Below are 23,309 nucleotides of genomic sequence, written 5' to 3' on the forward strand. Positions count from 1 at the left end.
TGAAAACGAAGGCGCAGCGGGAGACGAAAAAATGCGATAGCAGAGCAAGGAAGTGCAGTGGAACCGTTAGGCTGAAAGTGGAGGGAGGACAGCCTGCGCATGCTTGGAGATGCCGGCGGCCTAGGCATCCGCCCTCGCGTGGGCAGTCGCGTGGGACTTGGCAGCAGCGAGGGCAGCCCGACAACCTTCTGAATCTACTTTCTATATTTGCAGCTTCGACCACTGTTTAAACAAGCTGCATCAGGCACGCCGAGATATCAGCAAGTGCAAGGCCCACCTGCAGTGACTACGTGTGACTGCCAGTGACGTCACGCCCACCAGGTGAAAGAACAAGCTTGCGGCTCGAACAACTTCGAGCCGCAACCACTTGGCAGCAACGAGGGCAGCCCGACAACCTTCTGAAGCTACTTTGCATATTTGCAGGTTGGAAATATTTTCCATAATTAGTACAGAAAACACTGTTTTCGGATTTAGCTACTGCCGATACCATTGCTTGTGTGTTCTCTTGTACTGTGTATGTTATGGCTGATTCCGCCAAATTTCGTGAGGAGCTCAGGAAGGAAATATTAGATTTCAAATCTAAATTGGAACGCGAAGTCAGAAAAGAACTTAGAGAGCTGAAGACTAGTCATGAGTTCTGTTACGCCGAACTCGAAAAGGTCAGGCATGAAAAAGTTGAAATCGCGATAGAAAACAAGGAGCTCAACGCAATTAACACAAAACTTACGAGCGATTGCTCAACGCTATCAAAGCAAGTCTCTCAACTCGAGAACCGTGTTACTGTGTCTGAGCCGTACTCAAGAAACCGCAATCTCCAGATAAAAGGTGTACCCTTGACTGAGAGTGAAAGCCTTCCTGAGGCTTTGCACGAAACTGGTTTGATCTTGAATGAAACTATCATGGAAACAGACATTGCTGTGGGCCATCGTGTGCCTAAATGAATGTTGATGCCACCCCAAACATAACTCTGCAGTTTAAGAGCCGTACCAAACGCGATTCACTCCTATAAAAAGCAAAAAAATTCACGCCTGTCAACTCAGGAACCGGGTTTTTCCCCTGGTTCATCACTGTATGTTAACGAGCACCTTTGTCCAACGCTGAAGCATCTTCTCGGTATGGCACCTGCGTAAAAGAGAGTGAAAAACTGGCGATTTGTTTGGTCAAGCAGCGGCGAGATTTCGGTCAGGAAAGATGAAACGTCACCAATTGTGCACAATTGCAGTGAGCGTGATCTAGAAAGGATTAACTAGTTTGCGTCGACTGCACATATTTTTTCTCTTATTCAGTGCTTTTGCAATGGCCACGTCCCCAGAATACGTTAATAATGGATTTCACCTTTCCAAAAACCCTTGTACGTGTTTTCACCTGAATGTGCAGTCCCTGAGAAACCAGGAGGTTGAGCTGTAAGCTTTCTTGGATGAATTTGTTTTCAATTTCGATGTGGTAATGTTTACAGAGACATGGTGTTCTGCAAATACTGTAAATTTCAACCGCGGAGGTTATCAAGGCTTCTTTCTTAATAGGCAACATAAGCAAGGTGGCGATATAGAAGTTCTCGTGAAACGTGAGCTAGAATGTGAAATAGATACCGAGTTTTCCTTTATATCCGAGGACATAGAATGTTTGACATTATCGCGCGAATATATTTTCACTGTCATGTATCGACCACGGAAGGCACAAATCCAACATTTCATTGAATACCTTGAAAAGCTTCTAAATTATGTTAATTCGAAAAACGCGGAGACCTAAATATTGATATCTTAAGATCTTGCCGCATTAAAGAAACACTCTTTTCAGCAGTAGAATCATCTGGTCACGCTATCATAACAGATACGGCAACGCGCGTTACATCCCACACAGAGACACTCATCGACCTCTTTATTACAAATGTACATACCGAAAGTTTGACAACTCTTGTCCTGAATTGTGACATCAGCGACCACTTACCGATTTATTTGTTTATCAGGGCTGAAGATAAGCTTACATATGTGCAAATGAACGATGTAATGACCGTTACAAAATATCGTTCCTACAACTTTAAACGCCTTCTACGCGCGCCTTGAAAGGGAAACTTGGACTGATGTTTACCATTCTTTAACGACCGACGCCGCATACGAGGCTTTCATTTATGCTTTCAAACGTATTTATTTCGAACATGATAAGGAAAAAATATTGCGAAAATGTAACAAAACCCGGAATCCGTGGATCAACCGCGAGTGCCTGCGCAGAATAAAAAAGAAAGCAAGATTGTTCCAAAAATTTCTTAAGACCAGATCACCAAAGGATCTCGATATTTATAAAAAAATATCGAAATAAGTTTAGCACCTTTCTAAAAAAATGAAAAGCGCTCTTTTCTGCACGATCAGTTTAGTAAAGAGCAATGTAGGGACAGTGCGTAGATGTCGAATTAGCTCAACAGTCTGCTAAATCGCACACCAGTCTCGGCAACAGTCACGGAGCTAAACCATCATGGAGTAGCATTGAGGGATTCGAGCTTGCCAAACAATTTAATACGTTTCTCAGAGATGTTGTGTCAGGTCCGCAAGGGTCAGGTAGGCCTAAACATGCCATGAATAGCAGCCCTTCTAGCATGTATCTCGAACCAAGTAATGAGGCTGAAATATGTGCCATATTTAACTCACTTAAAAACAGCAAAGCACGTGATATTGATGGTAGAGAGATAGCTCTAGTTAAACACGTGGTTGAAATAATAGCCGGAATATTGGCTTATGTACATAACTTATCAACATCTTCAGGTTGCTTTCCAAAACTGATGCAAGTAGCTAAAGTCAGTGTGCTTTTTAAAAGTGATGACAGAAATGACATGGCTAACTATACGCCAATTTCGATTCGAGCCGTTTTTTCCAACGGTTTGGAAAAGATAAGTTATAAATGACTAATGAAGCTTTGCATGAAATTTACCTTGATTACTTCATCGCAGTATGGCTTTCTACCTAACAGGTACACAGAAACAGCTCTTCTAAAGCAAAAAGAATTAATTCTTGAGTCCATTCAAAACAAAGAATTGTGCATCGGTGTATTTGTAGACTACTCGAAGGCGTTCGATCGCATCAACCCTGAAATACTTTTGAAAAAAAAACTGGAATTATATGGTATTCGCGGAATCGCAGTGCTCCTCCTAAAATCTTACCTACAATGTCGATGCCAGTGCGTAGCGATAAGAAACCACGTGTCTACTTACCAGAATATCACCTCAGCAGTCCCTCAGGGAAGTATCCTGTGCCCATTATTTGTTTAGCTATGTATTAATGGTATAACAACTATTAGCAACGACCCAAGTTATATTTTGCATGGGCTTGGGCCTGGGCTGCCGGTCTGCCCGATGCGTTGATGTCACCCAACGAGCGTTACATATTAGCCATCTCAGACAATCATGGCCAGCCCAGGATGACAAGTCACCGAGGCCCACTCTAAATGTGGCAGCTATGATATATTTTCAGCTCTTGAATTTGCTTCCCGAGTTTCCAAGACACAAATACGTTGCCTTGAAGATCTGATGCTTGGGGCTGTTGTTTCGATGGTGCCATCGGGGGGAGTGTGATTCGGCCGTTACTTATACCGATTACCCCTGGAAAAAGTAGCCAGGAAGTAGCCAAGTCGCCGAAGCAAGATTTTCGGTCGCCAGGAGCCTCTAAAAGTACCCAATTTGGCGAGAAATTGCCAAATGTGGCAACCCTGAGATGCTAAAGAAATATGAGTGGGAACAAAGAAGCGCGTGTCAGATAGCCTCGAAGCCAGCAATTGGCGACATGCGGCGGCCGCCGTCAGAAACAAAGTGGAAAGGAGGACGCTGTTCTAATAGCTGTTGGCACTCTCACCATGCGTCTGTTTACACAATGTGCGGAACATCGCATCGCCAGCGCACATTGATAAAGCTGTTGGATATTGCGGCTACCGATAACTATGTGCTCCGAAGCGTGGCCATGTAGCAGCACTATTCTTAAGCGTGAACATTCAAGAGCTACTTCCCTGAAAAATCTGTCCATCTGTTTGGAACGCGTGACACGATGCCGTCCGTGGGTATACATGAAGTGTTTAATTTCATTATGGGGTTTTACGTGCCAAAACCACTTTCTGATAATGAGGCACGCCGTAGTGAAGGACTTCGGAAATTTTGACCACCTGGGGTTCTTTAACGTGCACCTAAATCTAAGTACACTGGTGTTTTCGCATTTCGCCCCCATCTATATGCGGCCGCCGTGGCCGGGATTCGATCCCGCGACCTCGTGCTCAGCAGCCCAACACCATAGCCACTGAGCAACCACGGCGGGTATACATGAAGTGTTATAGGAGTGTGTACGAAAATACCTTAGATTAAACGCAGGAACAGGCGATTAATAGCTGCGTTCAAAAAAAATAGAAAAGGAAAAGCATCACTGAAAAAAAATGACTCGCTGTAAGTCACTGCGCACGTAACCGTCTTACCGGCTGTCGGTGGCCAGTAAAATGCCGCAAGCTGCCGTTTTCGACAAACGCAGGTGGGGTGGGAGTACCAACAGTGGTAGAGCGCCCCCCTTTCATTTCTCGTTTCGGCAGCGGCATCCGCGTGTCCCTGTAACTCGGTTTCGAGGCTATTTGCCACGCGTTCGCGTGTTCCCGCTCATATTGCTGACGATAGCATGCCGAAAACGAATCACACGTCAGCTATTTTTGTAACAGTGTGAAGCAAAATATGACAAGGTAGAAAATAGTCCTGATAATCTAAAGCGGAGGACACGTTACGTTAACTGTACAATATTAGTTACGTGAAACAACGACACATGCTGCCTTTCCACTTTTTTAACTAAGTGTTTTTCTGTAGTTCAATTCATGCATATTTTGACCATTTCTTTCTTATTTTTGCAGTCCGAAAATCATACATTTAGTTAGTCTTTGTCAGAGTCGGGAAGTGGAGTTAGCAGACGACCTGCGAGAAATTCTTTGCGGCCGCGACTGTGATGACAGCATATCTCCGCGGCTCAGTGTACTATGACCTTCCGTGCTGTGCCTTTAAAATGCGAAGATAGTACACCATGTCACGCAGTCCAGTGTTCCCGCTAACTATATTCAAAAAGAAACGACGTAGTCCGTGGCCAGGCGAAATCATTTCCCTAAGGTAACACAATGAAACACTCGAGTCGCAGCTAACGAAGCAACAAAATCAATACTGGATGCCATGTGGCCTCATATGCGGCGGGTTCCTGTGCCAGCATCAAAACGAAATATTACGGAACAGAAAAAAAAAATCTTAATTTCTGGTCACTTCAATAAACTAGAAACATGATTGTAACTAAGAGCTAACGTCGCTGTTTGAGCTTTGTTAAGAACTCGCACATACGTTTTTTTCCCTCGCATCCACAGCAACAATAAGTACATTCTGAAAAGGCAAGAATAGACAACAGTACATTTGTCAAGCCCTTAGGTGTGCTATAACAAAAACAAAAGTCAAATTTAATAATCAAATCCCACGTCGCCTCACAGAGCGCAACGTACGCTGAAATGTCGGAACGCGGAGTTGCTAAATTTTGTCACTGTACGCCTGAATTTTCTTTGCAGGCTACATTTTAGTCCTGTTCTGTCAGGAGCACATGGAAAACATCGGGTAAAAGAATACGTTGTGTACTGTTTGTAATGTACTTGTAAGCAAACAACTCGCCTCTTACGATTTTCGAAAGGAACGGAGCACTGCTGAAAAGCGTTGACACGAAGAGCAGCCATCTTGATTGTGGCACGGGCATCAAAGCATTTCCGCAAAAAGCGCGTCGTGCGTGTTATGTGCGAAGGAACGGCGTGTATGAAAAGAAAAGCTAAAATTTTATTTTATAGATTTAGCTGCAATTACAATAACTTAGAGCGGCTATATTTTAGTTTTGACTCGCTCTATCGGCTGCATATCAAGAACAGAAAATTTCGTTTTTTTTCTTTTAACACTTGTCTGTCATGAATCATTTCTCTACATTTTAATTTAACCGATTTTTGTTACAGTGCAGGTTCGCTGACAAGTGACAACTGATAGAACTGTGGGAAACATTCTGAAAAGTTCAGATACATGCAGCCGTGTACTGCAACGAGGGTTCAACATTGGTTAGCCGGTGAAAAGTGCTAACTGGAGTCAGAAAAACAACTACACGTGTAAATGCCTTCATCCTAAAAAAGCTCCGTCCCGATGGTTCTATTAAACGTTAGAGCGAAAAAAATTCATCGATGATTACGATACTCACTAATGTGAACCTTGAGTGCAGGTGTTTAAGTGTTTTTTCTTCGCGAGATATTGTGGCAAAGAAGGTAATCCTGAACGACAGGGTACTCTGGGCGGCGGCGCTGAGCCCCAGGGGTGAATCTCCGCATGGCTGCCATTGGCTGTTTTTAGGCAGACGCTCTTTGGACGCTAGCGCCGATGTCCCCGTCAGCTGCAGCCCTAGCAGGAGGCCGACACTTTGGTAAAATGGCGTTGAGCGTGATGGTTTACGTTGTACCCGCCGCGGTTGCACAGTGGCTATGGTGTTGGGCTGTTGAGAACGAGGTCGGTGGATCGAATCCCGACTACGGCAGCCGCATTTCGATGGGGGCGAAATGTGAAAACACCCGTGTACTTAGATTTAGGTGGTAAACATTACCGGAGTCCTCCACTACGGCGTGGCTCATAATCAGAAAGTGGTTTTGGCACGTAAAACCCCATAATTTTTTTTGTCTACGTTGTCATGGCTACAGGAACAGCAGCCGCGCGACGCCTCCGCACCCTTGCGCTCTTTGTGTTTTTCTTTTTTTTTCTTATGACAGCTCGCTACGTTCGCTTTCGCCCCTTCCTTATGCCCCGCGCACCTTTACTTTTGCTTGGTTTGTGCCTGTCCTTGGTGCCTATTTTTTTTTATTGCGAAAGCAATATTGCTCGAGGTTTCCGCTCTTGGCCGTCGTCCCGGGGAATCCACCATTGACCTTTAGCATGACCTCTGTGTGACGTCATACCAGCTGTGGAAAAGCGGCCCCCCCAACTCGGCTCGTCGCAATCGTCCCAGCGAATACTCCACGCGCCGCTGCCGTGGGGGAGGCGCTTGCTCTACGTGACGTCATGCCAGCTGTGGAAAAGCGCCCCCCCAACTCGGCTCGTCGCCATCGTCCCAGCGAATACTCCACGCGCCGCTGCCGTAGGGGAGGCGCTCGCTCTACGTGACGTCATGGCAGCTGTGGAAAAGCGCCCCCCCCCCAACTCGGCTCGTCGCAATCGTCCCAGCGAATACTCCACGCGCCGCTGCCGTAGGGGAGGCGCTCGCTCTACGTGACGTCATGCCAGCTGTGCAAAAGCGGCCCCCCCAACTCGGCTCGTCGCAATCGTCCCAGCGAATACTCCACGCGCCGCTGCCGTGGGGGAGGCGCACGCTCTACGTGACGTCATGCCAGCTGTGGAAAAGCGGCCCCCCCAACTCGGCTCGTCGCAATCGTCCCAGCGAATACTGCACGCGCCGCTGCCGTGGAGGAGGCGCTCGCTCTACGTGACGTCATGCCAGCTGTGGAAAAGCGGCCCCCCAACTCGGCTCGTCGCAATCGTCCCAGCGAATACTCCACGCGCCGCTGCCGTGGGGGAGGCGCTTGCTCTACGTGACGTCATGCCAGCTGTGGAAAAGCGGCCCCCCAACTCGGCTCGTCGCAATCGTCCCAGCGAATACTCCACGCGCCGCTGCCGTAGGGGAGGTGCTCGCTCTACGTGACGTCATGGCAGCTGTGGAAAAGCGCCCCCCCAACTCGGCTCGTCGCAATCGTCCGAGCGAATACTCCACGCGCCGCTGCCGTAGGGGAGGCGCTCGCTCTACGTGACGTCATGGCAGCTGTGGAAAAGCGCCCCCCCCCCCAACTCGTCTCGTCGCAATCGTCCCAGCGAATACTCCACGCGCCGCTGCCGTAGGGGAGGCGCTCGCTCTACGTGACGTCATGCCAGCTGTGGAAAAGCGGCCCCCCCAACTCGGCTCGTCGCAATCGTCCCAGCGAATACTCCACGCGCCGCTGCCGTGGGGGAGGCGCACGCTCTACGTGACGTCATGCCAGCTGTGGAAAAGCGGCCCCCCCAACTCGGCTCGTCGCAATCGTCCCAGCGAATACTGCACGCGCCGCTGCCGTGGAGGAGGCGCTCGCTCTGCGTGACGTCATGCCAGCTGTGGAAAAGCGGCCCCCCAACTCGGCTCGTCGCAATCGTCCCAGCGAATACTCCACGCGCCGCTGCCGTGGGGGAGGCGCTCGCTCTACGTGACGTCATGCCAGCTGTGGAAAAGCGGCCCTTCCAACTCGGCTCGTCGCAATCGTCCCAGCGAATACTGCACGCGCCGCTGCCGTGGGGGAGGCGCTCGCGCTACGTGACGTCATGCCAGCTGTGGAAAAGCGGCCCTCCCAACTCGGCTCGTCGCAATCGTCCCAGCGAATACTCCACGCGCCGCTGCCGTGGGGGAGGCGCTCGCTCTACGTGACGTCATGCCAGCTGTGGAAAAGCGCCCCCCCCAACTCGGCTCGTCGCAATCGTCCCAGCGAATACTCCACGCACCGCTGCCGTGGGGGAGGCGCTCGCTCTACGTGACGTCATGCCAGCTGTGGAAAAGCGGCCCCCCAACTCGGCTCGTCCAAGTCGTCCCAGCGAATCCTCCACGGTATGTCGGATGATGTGTATAAGGTGAAGCTGCAACAATGTGCTGCAGCTAAGAAGCGGCGGCGTGCGGAAGAAACCGATGAAGAGCGGGAACAACGTTTAGCTAAACGGCGTGCATATTATGCAGCCATGCGAGTGCGTTCAACATCTCTTGATCTGGGTGCATCTACAAGGATCATGCATGCTCTCAATGCTGACTTGACTTTGGCGACACCTGATCGTTCGACAGCAAGCCTTATGGATGCTTTAAATGGCGACGAGACTGCATCTACACGTTCGATGAGCAGTATGGAACTCTACAACCTGACCAGAAGATTGCTTTCGCAATCCACTAGGCTTAGCCAAGCTAAGCCTCTGCCAATTTTTTTATCGCGTGCGCTGCCGCTATGCCAGACATTGATTGGCCTTGAAAACTGGCGCGTTGTGCACCATGGATTCTTTATGCGTTTGCACGCGAGCAATGTTGTCCATTTTTTGAGTATGCCAGCCTATGCCAGAACCTATATAAATTCAACTTCCAACACAACAGATCTTCGGCCTTGGTTTATTGGCTTCCATTTCTGAAAACAAAGAATTTAGCATAACTTGGCATCATACACACTCAGAAAATCAACAAAAGTGAAAAATTAATGACATGTACATGACAACTAAACAACATGAAAGTTCACAGACATGAAACAACAAAAAGCAAGGTTGCGGGATGGCGGCCAAATTTTGATGGGGGCGAAATGTGAAAAAGCCCGTGTACATAGATTGAGGTGCACGTTAAAGAACACCCAGTGGTCAAAACTTCCGCTATGGCGTGCCTCATAATCAGAAAGTCCAAAATCAAGAAGGGGGCACACAGATGAAATAGCACACTGTGGTATATAGTTTGTAAACAGGGATAAGGTGCCTCAGAAAGGCTGGCCAACGTTTCGATAGGAGGACCTATCTTCGTCAAAGGCGAAATAGGTCTTCCCATCGAAGATAGGTCCTTTGACGAAGATCGTATCGTATCGAAACGTTGGCCAGCCTTTCAGAGGCACCTTAGCCCTGTTTACAAACTTTATACCCCACAATCAGAATGCGGTTTTAGCACGTAAAGCGTCATAACTTTCATGAAAAAAGTTAATAAAATAGAACTCCACAAGACACGAAGCTGTTTCATGCACACAAATATAAAAAAGGAATGTTATATAATGCCTTCAAGAACAAAGTGTAGGAGTGCTTCTGCTATGCGCACTGAGAGTTTCCGATATACTCACTTAGATATTGTGTGAAACTGGACGACGCGTATGACAAAGTCATCACAACTTACGAAAAGGAAAATTCACTGGTATTGGCAAAAAGAATGACACGCTAAATAAAAACTAGAGTAAAATGCTAAGATTGTTTCATTGACAACCATAAGAAAAAGAACTTACCTATATACCCGCACAAAAGTATATAAAATGCGTGCCATATTTATTACTACTCAACAAAATGAAAAAAGATCACAGAACAAAAATAATATTGTACTAAAAACGGAAATGCACATTGTCACAATTTTGTACTTGGCTGTCGCTCGAGTAAGGATGGCAAGGGAGAGCAGGAGGTAGTCAGCTTTTGCAGCAGCACATAGAAAACCTTCGCAGAAATGCCTATTGCTCAATCAAAGACCACGTGAAATAAGCCAACAACACTTTTTTTCACACGAATGCAATGCTTAGCAGTAAAATTACGTAAGTTAAGGAAAGTGAACTGCTGGGCTAGTTGGTTAACCGACATAATATACGACTTTTGTACCAAAACCACACACACACGAAAGCACCCATGCTGTCTCGTTTTTGTGTTTGTGGTTCTGGCGGAAAACTCGTTTATTATGTCTCCTAAGGCACTACGTCATACCTACTGGGCACTCCTTTGTGCAATAAACACTAACTGCATAAATCTGCATATAGGACACTTGCAATGCTCATGCTTTCAAGAAAAAGAAAGCGTATCATGCCTACACATGAAGGTTGTTCGGGCGTCATACAAGTCATAGACCGAGTGACAAAAAGGAGGAACCCCTATTTGTCAGTTTTCTCTAGTGGTAAGAGGGAAGTGTAGCACAATGAATGCGCAACGACGTCCGGAGACTCATGGTGCACACATGTTGACAATGGCCATGTTCGTGTACACGCGCCTTCTTCTGCCCTTCGTTCTGTGCGCTCACATGTTGTCTTTAGGCTCCCGGGACAACCTTGCAGGGCTTGTTTTTGAGGTATTCCTGTAGAACTTCACGATGCACGACCGGTGAGAGTCGTGAAACGGGTGAAACATCGCGGAGCATGAGCACGCAGTTATCGAGGACCACGAAACTGACGAAACTTCACATGCCGGCACAGGCACATCAGCGTACGCTTCCCGATAACAGCAGATGAAGAAACGTGAAACTTCATGCAGCGAGCAAAGCTGGCGCCGGGCGGGCGCGCGGGCCCAGAGACAGTCGAAGGTTTGAGAGGACAAGGGGAGAGGAGTTGAGAGGAAGGGGCGAAAGAACACGGCGGCCTGAATCGGCGCGCAGGCGCGCGCTGATCTAAGTGGTCGTGGAATGCACGCGTATTTACTTTCCCGGCGTCCTGATGGATGGAGCAAATTACCTCTGCTACCGAAGCGGCGGAGTTTCCGAGGCCAGGATGAGCCTCTGCTCGGGTAGCTAGTTTAGCTGTTCCGGCAGACAACACACTGCCGCAGACGAAGCCCTTTCACCGATTGCGCCGCACATGGTTCAGAAAGAACTGGCTGACCCTATATTCTATTACGATTATATTGTCACGTGGTTATGACATTAGAGAACGACACAGTGTCGAAACTGTCATTTAACCTTTAACCCTTCATTGGGCGAAATCGTGTCTAGCAAACCAACGAGGAGGAGGAGGAGGAGGAGGAGGAGGAAACAAAGGCGACGAAAGACAGGGAGGTCAGCCAGTGTAAGTACCGGCTGGCTACCCTGTGTTGGCGAAGGGGTAAATGGAATAAAAGGAGAAAGGAGAAGAGGGGAAAAGGGAAACGGCAAAATTCACACAGTAACGCGATACTACGTGCTACAACACTCAAAGACGGTCGCACAATTCGCATGTCCTTAAAAACTTCAGCAAAGCCCTTAAGGCCTTGAGTGCCGAGGCCCGTCTGGACGAGTGTCCTAGAAACAAACCAATTAACTCTCAAGCGCCACAATAGCGTTGAGCAGAGTCGGCGATCGTCGGAAACCTGGCCTGCGGGTCGAGCGCGTCGGCTTTTATACATGCATGACTCGTCGAAGTTCGAGCGCAATCGCGGGTGCGCGCGTGGCTTCCAGAATGTTCTAAACAAGTCGCTTCACGGGTGCAATCGGATGAGAAAAATCGCAAACCATGACAATCGAAACAAGCACGATAGATATGAAACAATGCAAGCCAAACATGAGCGAGCGAGAGCTGACGTGAGCAGACGATATGGTAGGATACGAGTGGTCGGGGTGGTCCGCATGAAACCAGTTTCCCGCGCGCATGTCATTGAAGGGACCGCACTCAGTGGTCTCCGCCGTACGGGGCTCGCCTCTTTCATATTCTGCTCCACGTTCACTCTTTCCTCTTTCGCTGTGCTCGATCGCTCGGTTACGCTGCCGACGCCAACGCTCACCGCGGGAACGGGCGCCTAAGAGTTGTGCTCTAGAAAAAATTTGGCAGAACGCGTCCTACGCAACAAACAAAAAACTGAGTACTGAGGTTCGTAAGCGGGTGAAAAAAAGGCTGAATACGCACCACGTGCACAACGTGAAGTCGTGCGCGGCGCCACTCTGAGTGCGAAATGTCGTCTGGCACGACCTCATTGTTCAGTGCGCAATAGGTCGGATTATCTCGTAGGCTCCGAGATAGCGTCGCATAGCTTCATCACTAAGTCTCGTCGGCGTTTCGGTGTCCAAACTGAAATACGGTCGATGGTTTGATATTTCAAGCAGTGCCGTGGAAGATTGTAGTGTCGGCTGTCGGAGGAGTTCATCGCCCTCGCCTCAACCCCACGCAGCGCTCCACAGGAGAGGCTGCGCTTCCGGTCCGCCTTCCTCGCTCGCGCATGCGAGATTGAGACGCCTTCGCCGGCTCACCCTCACACGCCTTCCTACGCACATACAGCATGCGGTGCCCGGCGAAGATTTTATCTTCCTTGGATTTTATACGGAACCCTATCTGCTGGATCTCGATACGCAGGAGCGCGAGCTGTCGGGCTTCTTCGGTACGCTAGTGGTAAGCCTCGATCATTGACTTATTTCCAGGTGTTGACGTCGACATTGACCCCAAAGAGTCCATTCCTATCTGCTGGAATTGTCGCTATGGTGGTTCGATTGGTTGCACCAATTACGCTGGCCTTTATTGTGGTGTCTTCCGTCGCGAGCAGTCTCGGCATGTCCTGACATAGTGGGCAACGTCGGCGGTGAGGCCTGGCGAGTAATAGTTCTCTTGAATGCTCGATAGCGTACGGGAGGATCCGAAATCGTCAGCCATCAGAACCTCATGTAAGACGTGCAGAACTTCTGAACGCCGTGCAGAGGGCACAACAAGAAGGTAGTTGACAAGGACTGGTGAGAAGTTCTTCTTTATGAGGACATCGTATTGCAGGAAAAACGAAGAAAATTTTTGCCTAAATGCCTTGGGAAAAACGTCGGCGTTGCCTTCCAAGTACTCCACGAGGCTTTTCAGCACTGGGTGTGCTCACTGCTGTTCGGCAAAGTCTTTCGCTCTTGTTGATCCCAGGAAAGCGTCTTCATCTCTGTCCACTTACGGTGGCGAGTCAATGAAGGCGCGTGATATGCAGTCTGCATCATAGTGCTTGCTTGCGGACTTGTAGACGTCGCTGATGTTAAATTCTTGGAGTCTGAAACTTGATCGTGTGAAGCATGTTCAAGGTTCGTTTAAATTTGCAAGCCAAGACACTGCATGGTGGTCGCTTAGGACTTTGAAGGGCCTGCCGTATAGGCAAGGGCAAAATTTCATCATATCGTTGACTACACCGCCGCAGCGCAGTGGAGTCCCTGACGTCCTCTCCGTTCGCCTTCACCAGGACGGTACCTAACGCCGCAGTGCTGACCGTACAAAGGAACAGGCCGTGGGCGACCAGTAAGCTCATATCGAGAAAAATAAAAGCAGTAACCAACGGAGGTGCTCTTGCTCTGAAGATCCTCTGCCGCCAACAAAGATTTAAAAAAACACCTCCCGACAAAGCAACGATGAGGTGACTCCCCGCGAACGAAGCTCTAATGCAGGAAAACGCCGCCCAAGGACATGACGACCCGATGTAATACTATGGGAACAATGACATACAGCCGGGACACGCTGCCGCGCCCTAACTGCAACGCAAGGGAAAGAACCACCGACCTCGACGTGCCTCTCGACGGCCACGAAATCATCGCTCTTGTAGACACAGTAGCCGAATACTCCGTCATAAGTGGAATACTCGTCGCCAAGTTGAAGAAAATGGGGACTTCATGGGACGCACCTTTAATTCGGACAGCTGGAGCACAGCTGTGAACACCGACTGTAGCCTTCGCGACAAAAATTAGAGTTCATGACTGGACCTATCCTTCGACGTTCGTTGTCTTCAAACAGTGCTAGCGAAAGGTAATTCTCGGCACAGACTTCGTTAGTCAACACGGCGCACTCATCGAACTGAAGTCATGTGGATAGCTCTACCCGAAGACCATGTGATACCGTTGAAAAACTATATGGGTCACCATGCCTTGAGTGTGCTTCAAGATCAAGTCAACGTCCTGCCTCGCTACAGTATCATCGTTTCCGCGGGCACGAAAATGGCAGCAGACGTAGAAGGTGTCGGCGAAGGCGACCAACACCTACTGCTACACGGCGAAGCTTGCGCCGCAAGAGGAATCGTCGCTCGAGTGCATGGAGGAAAAGCGAAAGTAATGTCGACAAATTCCGCCAGGAGTACAAACACCTCAGTAAGGGGAGTCGATTTCATACATCGAGGTCATTGTGGCAATTAGAAATTCGCTTATCTCCTCGCATGCGGCCGCGTCTACCCATACAGCCTTTGTTCCTACGTTCCTTCCTGGGGATAGAGTTACGGCATGACGGTGCGCTGGCGCGGGCTGAAAGGTGACCGGGACGTCAAGCAATGGTGGCGTGCGTTATCGCTTCAGGTTGGGGCTGTGTGATCCTGTCTGCACTTCGGGAACTCCTAATGACCGCGAAATTTCTTCTTGCGCAAGGTCAGCGATTGACGTCACCTAACGCTGCAACGTTGGAAACATCATTTGTAGCTCCTCGAGCACATTTTTTGGATGGTCTCGCTCAAGTCATCGCTACCAAGTGCTTCGAACTCGTATTTCGGCTTAAGCATTTGATGATCACATTCTCTGGAACGCATTTCCTGCGTCTTTCCGATGGCAGTAGTTTCTGATAAAAATTTAGCGATGACTTTCGGTGCATCTCAAATTAGTCCGGCGAACACGAAATGAAACGAATGAGGAAACGAACTTTCTTCTCCTAAGGCGTATTGGGGCCTGCATGGCGAAACTGACAGACCGTATCTTCCGTGTGAATCGAAGTGTTTTCGTTCGCGAGCTGCACTCGGGCTTCTAAGAGAGTTTTTGCCCTTTTCTTGCGCATGACGCTCTTGAGGTCGGCAGAAAGCCGTTAGAAACAAGTGCCATGTGGTGAGGGTCGACTCCCGGTTCTCCAAACAGGTCCTCGCGGCATCTTCCAAGGAGACATACACATGGCGCAACATGTCCTGAGAGGTCCATTTGTTGAACGTCGCGACCCTTTCGTATGTGTCTAGCCAGCTTTCGGGATCTTCTGTCGATAAGCCGCGAAATGACAGTGGCTCCCTGTGGTATGGCAGGACTGTCGTAAACACAGGTGCTGTGATTTCGGCTGTTGGCTTGGTCTTGATCTTCCTGGAACTCTCCGGCAGAAGTCCGTGCTCCGGCAGGAATTTTTCCAGCCAGTAGCTAGCTCTATGTTCCGTGAAGAGATCGCAAACATCGCCACGGCTTGGGCTTGCAAGGGGTTCCTTTACACAACCAACCACCTTCACCAGATGTCACGTTGTAGTGAGTGAAGAACACAATAGCAAAAGTTGTGTATTGCGAAACCAACTCTTTATTGGGCGAACCTTTGTCCAGAAACAACAAGCCACACTCATCCCAACAATAGCCCAAATCACAAGGACAGCGGCAAGCGCAATGGGTGATCTTGTATTTGATCTGCGGGTTAAGCACGTCGGCTTTTATCCATGACTCTTCGAAAGTTCCAGCATAATCGCATGTGCCCATATGCCTCCCAGAAGTTACCACACCATTTGTCCCCAAGGTTCGGTGAAGAAAGACAGCGGATAAAACAATCTATAACATTTGGAAACATTCCGATTACATGCAGGCGTGTCCTGCGCCGAGCGCTTAACAATTGTTAGCCGACGAAAAGCGGTCACCGGAGCAATATAAACAAGTACACGTGTCAGCCTGCAGAATTATCAATACATGACATAGTTTCGTGCTCATCCCCATTGCCTTCATCATTGAAACACCGCTCTAGAGGTTCAATAATTTATTATTGCACTCACAAAAAAACTACGCTATCCTACAAATATACACAGGTTGAACGGGGTGTTCAATCTGGTGTAATCATGTGGAAACTGTTCAGCAAGATTGCATAGAAACAATGTCACATGTCTTGAGATATCTGTCTCGCGATTTCTCTGATAACAACTTCTATAAGGATTTCTTTCCTGGGCACCTTCATATACACTTAATCAAACTTCCTGTTCGGACGCTGTTGTCGTTGCAGTAGTTCACTGCAAGGTGCATACGAACGCAACGGGCATTGTCAGTTCACACTGTCTGCACGCTGCGAGTGTGCCTTGAACTGCTTTCAGAGTGTGGCCTTCGGTCAACTGTTTGCGGACTGTTGCTTTCGCTGTAGCGCATCCTTCTGTGACGCCTACGGCGGTTCCTGCGCCTGGCACTTGAATGAGTCCGTCGGTGTGGTGGCTCCCTCTTCCACCGGAGATAAGCCTTCGGGTAAAGGCTGAGAAGGAAGAAAATATAAACGGCGCCATTGGGAACACCTTATGGGCTGTACCAGAATGCCTCCCCTGTTTGTTTTTACACAACAGAGGCCTGCTTTATCAAACTAATATACATTATATTTGCACGACTATTACGTTTTTACAACAGAGGCCTGCTTTATCGAACTAATATACGTTATATTTGCACGACTATTACGTTTTTACATAAAGTGAGTTGACGCACGCTATGGCTACTCCCGGTTCAACGGCCAAGCGATATAGTGGCTTTACAAGTAGCCAGCTTTGCCATGATGGTCGACGGAAGCCCGAGTCACTAGACAACTCAGACTGTGTGCTTTCTTTAGCATACCATTACAAAAAAGCACGAAAGCTCCTGCGGCACCTGCAAAGCTGGACTTACATCTGGGGGCAAACATCAGCCTGCCCTATTGGCCAAATAGTCCGGTAATAAATTCATGCAGGTGCCATCGGGCAAGGTAATATTTGCACAGCCCGATGGTGCTTGCGCAACTGCCATACCTACTCTCGACTCCAACACTTAAGCGTGTCGCTGAAGCGCCGGAGCCGAGAGTGTTGTTCGCTGGATGTCGCTCATGGCGCCAGCTGATATGTGGAACCCGCGCGGGCCAGCATGCGCTAGGTAGTTTGAGTTCGCAACTTAAGTATTTTCATGCCATGAGGCAATGAATATGGCAGGTCAGTTTCAAGAAAAACAGATGTGAGCCTTTGCCAACAGTTGCCTTAGCACGACGCGTCGAGCCAAGCTCAGTCTGTGGCCATGCGTCTTGGGAGAAGCGCATGCTCTCCTATGTTCTATCACGTCGATGCCCTGTTATTTCAGAAGGTGAACGCACGTGTCTCAATATGCTCGTTCAATATGCTGACGTGAAATCGCAGCATGTGCTACTAAAAGCTGTCTCCTCCGCTCACGGGGCACAGTGTTAAGGCATTACTCTTGGTACGCGAAGTTTCAGCGCTGGATATTCAGGCCGTGCAATTCGACTATAGCACGTGCCCATCAAAAGCAAATCAAGAAAGCAAAGCAAAAAAAAAAAAACGCCTGGGTGATCGCCAGTGTAATTTTCCACCAGTAGGCTAGCGTAGCCAACCTCAACAAACAAGCCATTGTGGACTGACTTGACGCTGCTAAGGTTTGACTGCCCACCGTCAAATGGACGGACGGACGCCCTAGATTTTCCATCCGACCTGCGAGTGCCGAAAGTGGAACTCTGGAACCAAATACAAAAGAAAAATATTGGTTTTTGGTTTAGGTTGGCTACCTTGATATATTTTCGTCCATGTATTGACTGCACTTGTAGCTCTACCATGCTACATTATTCATAAATTTACACGAGGCTGCTGTCATTTGAGAACTGACAGCACTGTTACTACTGTTTTCAGCGTGTCGTGTTGGGATGTAGGCGTAGGAGCAAACGGAGTGCGATCGTATATAATTGGCGACCGTCAATCAGTGGTCTAGTGGTGGGAGACATAAACAACCGCTGAAACTAAAAAGCGACTCCTGCTCAGCGGTCGCTTCTCCCACACAAAATTATAAATTAAAGTACGGGCGTAAGAAATCACCAATTGTGCTTAGCAATTAATTCAGAGTTGGGCATCAAAGTGTAATCTTTCTTGCATATAGTTGTAAAATATTCTAGGTTGCCAAATCAGCTACTTATATTTCAGATTAGGTTAGTAAAATGGGCATAAACCGCTTCAAATGGACCTAGTCACTATTTTTTTGCGTTGCAATTGAATCACACCAATGACTCTGCTTTGTGCAGTTATTGTTACACGACCTATCCCATGTGACCCCTAGCTTAGTGCTGCTAAATATAGGGCAATTTCTCTATATCTAGAGACTTCAGGCGTTGTTTAGAGAAAGGGAGTATTTGTCCGTATCGAGAGAAATTCGCATTGACACATTGAAAAAATGGCACGGCTGACGTAACAGCAGTGTTTTTATGTCACTTACTGCAAATTGCCTTCGCATTAGCATGCGATGTATGACGTTTGATTGTACCGCAGCGCAGTGTGCGCATGCTGCCAAGTTCAATGGCGGCAGATGCAAAGGGCTTTTTAACAAAGTACTCCTACTGCATTTCCACTGTTCGTACCTCTAGCTGTATTTTCGATCCCTGTGCGTTCCGAGTGAAATGGTTATGTTATCGGCCATTGGCGAATGAAACGTCTGCTGCAACATCAAAAAAGCACGAAGCACGAGGGATTCTGGGCGGAAGGCGGTAAGAGAAAACGTATCCTAACACCGAGTAGCACAATGTGGCCGTAGCGCTCAGCCGCCGACTATATGTACACGTATGCCAACATTTACCAAGAGCCACCAAGAGGCAAAGGAACCTTGGACGGAGTACCAATTATCATGTGTTTGTTTCCTTTCAAAAGAAAATCATAAATTAGCCGCCGCCTGCCCTGCGCAATTGGCTGGAAATGACGTGAGAGCACATAGTACGCGGCATGCGAAAAAAAAAAAATTACCACCATTTACAATGGCTTTGTCCACTGGCACGTTTTTTCACATTGCTACATCCTGCAAGGGACGTTCCTTGCCCAACTTTCTTCAAAAGAGGTTTGGCGTAATTCTGACACCCTGCTCTGCGTACAATACAAGTTTGGACAACAGCAAATTATAGTCGTGCTGTCATGTTCTTTTGTGATTATTGAAAACTTAACAAGAGCCATTCTTGTTAGCAAATAATTTGCATTTCGATATCATACCAGCTTGAGTGCAGTGGCTTGACTATTCCAATATCGATGCAAAATCGTCAAATGGCCCATTGAGCGAAAGCGTCTGTCGTCTGCAGCAGCGAAACAGCAACAAAACTAGCATTGCCATTGGCTGCGATGCCACGTGACGAGCTGCGCGTCGACGGTGCGCTTGGGAGCACGGGCGTTAACTTGGCATGCGGCGTTGCCACCACAGGCTTGCTGGCTCGGGCATAACGCACCACTGTGGCAGATTACTTGCAAGGCAGAACTCGAAGCACCACTCTGCGCCGTTCAATTGGACATTTTTTCTTCGGCATTAACAGCTCATAGCGCTTAGGTGTCATGAGATATTTTTAATGTGTTTACAAACAAATTTCAGCTATATTATTTGTAATATTTTCCCTATACGAACAAAAATTTATCTTTTGAGAAATCGTATTTACAAACAAATCACCAACAACTCCTTACAAAAAAAATTTAAAAGAATATAAGTAAGCCTTTTATCGAAGCGAGGGCAGAAACGGCATTAGAGGTTGGCAGCTCTTCGCTTCCGTCGCTTTTTCGCGACGGAAGCGAAGAGCTAATACTGTGCACTTGTCACGTGAAATTAGGGATTGAAAGGATAAACAGACCCGCCTCGGCCTCCACGTGCAAATTCTGCGTCTTCTTTTACTAGTAATCGCTTTTGACAGAAAAATTATCTTCTGAAAGATCACAAAACCCTCAGCTGTGTGTCTAGGCGATGCGGCAACAGGTTTTAAGGGTAAGAAATATGAAAATCTTCGCCGCGGTGGCGGACATCGTTAGGAACTTTGAATACGTCCATCTATCGATAAGGAACCCCAGACCAACCTATATTTGAGATGAATGTGTGGACCATTAATGTGGAGTGGCATTAAAAGGAAACATTACCTCGACTGCTCCTATCTAAATACGTGTAAAAGGAGAATTTGTTTCTCTCGACAACCACTGCACGAAAATTGACGAGGTTTGTTGTATTTGAAAGAAAAACATAAAATCTAGTGACTGCTGGTTTTGAATGTTTGATTTATATTGTCAATTTTTTATTGAGAATTGGAAAATATCGAAAATATTCAAAAAACAAAACTATCAAGTTTACAGTTCTAACTAAGCAAGCAAAAATGATGTCACAATTTTGTGAATTGCGCCTAATAGTACATCTAAAGCGGGAAAATTGGTATGTTGCCCATTAATGTAAAAATAAAATTAGTAATATGTAAATACAGCTTTTGCAGAATCCGTGTATACAGCGCAAGAAATTCACGTAAGATTGCCTTGAATGATGTAATAGATGCCTTTTACAGAACCGCGATATCTGTTCTTGATGCAGAGATACTAACTTATAAACGTCGTGCGTCTATCTTTTTTGAACATGCGAATCCTTTAAAATTCCTTAAACAAAATTTAAACCCTTAAGCGAAATTCTGCTTCCTATAGTCACTAAAATTTAACTTTCTGTCTCAAATGCGACAAATTTAATTAGAATGGCTCCACGGGTTATCTCAGAAAAGCTTTTGTGTGTTTTACATGTATTTGAATAGGCCGCATCGGAGTGGGCGACGAGCTAAACCTTCTTCTTAATGGGTCCAATTTGAGGCTGCATCGGAAGTTTTAGTAAGTTTTCAAGCCACATCAAGAACTGACAAAACTCAGGGTGTCTACCAACCGTGAAAACTGGAAATTCTCAAGGATCTTGAATAGCTTGGAAATACTCAGGGAAATCTCAGGGAATATGTGCTTTTATCAGGGAAAAATTAGCTGTTTTTTGTTGTAAGGGAACGAAAGTCGCGGCAATGCTGGCTCGAGTGAAAGAAAAATCGTAACGAGTGTACAGTCAACGACCGACATTCCCGACACCGGACAATTTGGACGGCTTGGCGGCACCACCACGCACTCCCTCCCCCATAGAGTCAAAGTATAAGAACGTCTGAAATTTCGGCCACGAGAACCGATCGCCATCCGATTTTCCGGACTTTCTGCCGTGATCGCGGCTTGAAACGGCATTGATGAAAGCCACCACCACCGCCATTTTGATTAACTTGCCGTCTCGAACCGGTGCTCTCACACGCAGGTCTGCTGGCGGCCATAGCCACCACCGCGACAACGCTCTAGGCCTACTGCTTCCACATTCGCTATTAAGCTTTTTGCCATTCTGTGCCTTGTTTTTCATAGAACTTGTAACTGTAATTGTAATTTTAGCTGCACCAAGAAATGTCGGCGTACATGGTGGGCGTACACGGTAGTCGGAAAGGTAAAAACCCTTACGCGTGAGCACCCGTTAGACAACCACCATGTAGGCGCCCGCTGTCAGAAATTACACAGACTGCGCCTTTGTGGTCCTCCCGAACCTGGGGAAAGCACGCCACGTTGCATAATGCCGTTTGCCGAAAGCCAACTTCGCCTCAATGTAGCAATGTTACATGGTGAAGCATACGCAGAAGTATTCGGTGAAGCATAAGAATCGTGGGAAGGGGCCATTGTCACGGAACACAGTAAGTATTCCTTAATTATACACGCGTGCACCCGCCATCTCCTGTCACAGTTCAAGCGCCGATATACCAAATAAGTGTACTGGCATGCCTTCAGAGCTTTTTCGGATGTTCCTGTGGCAATTTGAGCCGCTAAGGGCAGTTTCTTCGAACTTCCCGGTTTCTCGGACGCTTTCACGGGCCCTAGGATGCCCCAAAAAGCGGACTTTGACTGTACAACTTGCTAAGAGAACGCCTCAGTTGGTCGGTGGGGCGAACGCGCGGCGGAAGGATGATGAGAACAGAAAGAACCTATGCACGGGAAAGGAGGCGTGCCGCCGCTTCGTTGAAGGAGTATCAGCTAAAGAAACAAAGTATTGGCTGACGCTGAGATGCAGTGTCTCTCAGCCAAACCAAAATAAACTCTTTAAAGCAGTGAAATGCAACACTGAAGCGTTGTGCGCAGGCTGAGAGCATCGCAGGACAGTAGAGGTTGGCTTAGCAGTTCTTGAGAAAGGGTCTCACTTGTGACAATGTTCAGATCTCATACCGATGAGCTTGCTTTCGGTTGAGAGAAATAGCTCACGTTCGAAAATATTTGCTTCTGTATGCATCTTCTTTTTATTTGTATTTGAGAATGTTGGACTCGATTTTCAATGGGTATTACCATATTTGTTAATATATTCGCTCGGCATTTTAGTAACCCTGCCCTTCTCTTTTCCTTTTTCATAAAATACACACTACCCTTTCCTATTCGAACTAGATTAAGTCGTTTACTTCTTTTTTAACATGCTTACTAGAGAGCGACATCATCAGTCCACATGATGTCCGAGCCGTCTTGACATAAAACAAAGTTCTGTGGCGCTCGAGGAATTTTGCAAAGGCACGGACGGAAAACCAGGAAACCTCAGGCAATTTCCAAATGTGAACTTGGTAGACACGCTGAACACTGTTCATTGGCAGTTTGAGACAAATGAGTTGTTGATTGGGTTGTGCCCAAGTTCACACCGTTAGAGAACATTTCATTCGGGAAAAAGACCCATCCATAAAACTAGCAAAAGACTTCAAATGGTTCTTATATAGCTAGGTGTATTCGGAAAGCGAAATATATAGGTAAAAGGGCCACTAAATGTCACCGATTAGCCCCGTGGTTAGCTACGGTAGGAGCGATTTTGTCGGTAAGGCTAATTGCAGGGCTGAATTGCGGGGCAAATAAAAGCTTTATCTGAAATCTCCGAATTTCTAGGCCACTGAAAGATTTCTTTGCAGTATCCCGCTTCAAAAAGGAGGAGTGCACTTTGTCCGCACCTTTTATATTCAGTTCCCGTTACTCGAGGTGGCCAGTCTAGTTATTAACGCTTTGCTATAGCCGAATTAGTGGCCAATGGTGGGCTTACCAAAGCGCGTAGATTGCCGCCAGGCCCCACAAG

Source organism: Dermacentor andersoni, chromosome 3 (assembly GCF_023375885.2).
Source record: "Dermacentor andersoni chromosome 3, qqDerAnde1_hic_scaffold, whole genome shotgun sequence".
NCBI classification, from domain to species: domain Eukaryota; kingdom Metazoa; phylum Arthropoda; class Arachnida; order Ixodida; family Ixodidae; genus Dermacentor; species Dermacentor andersoni.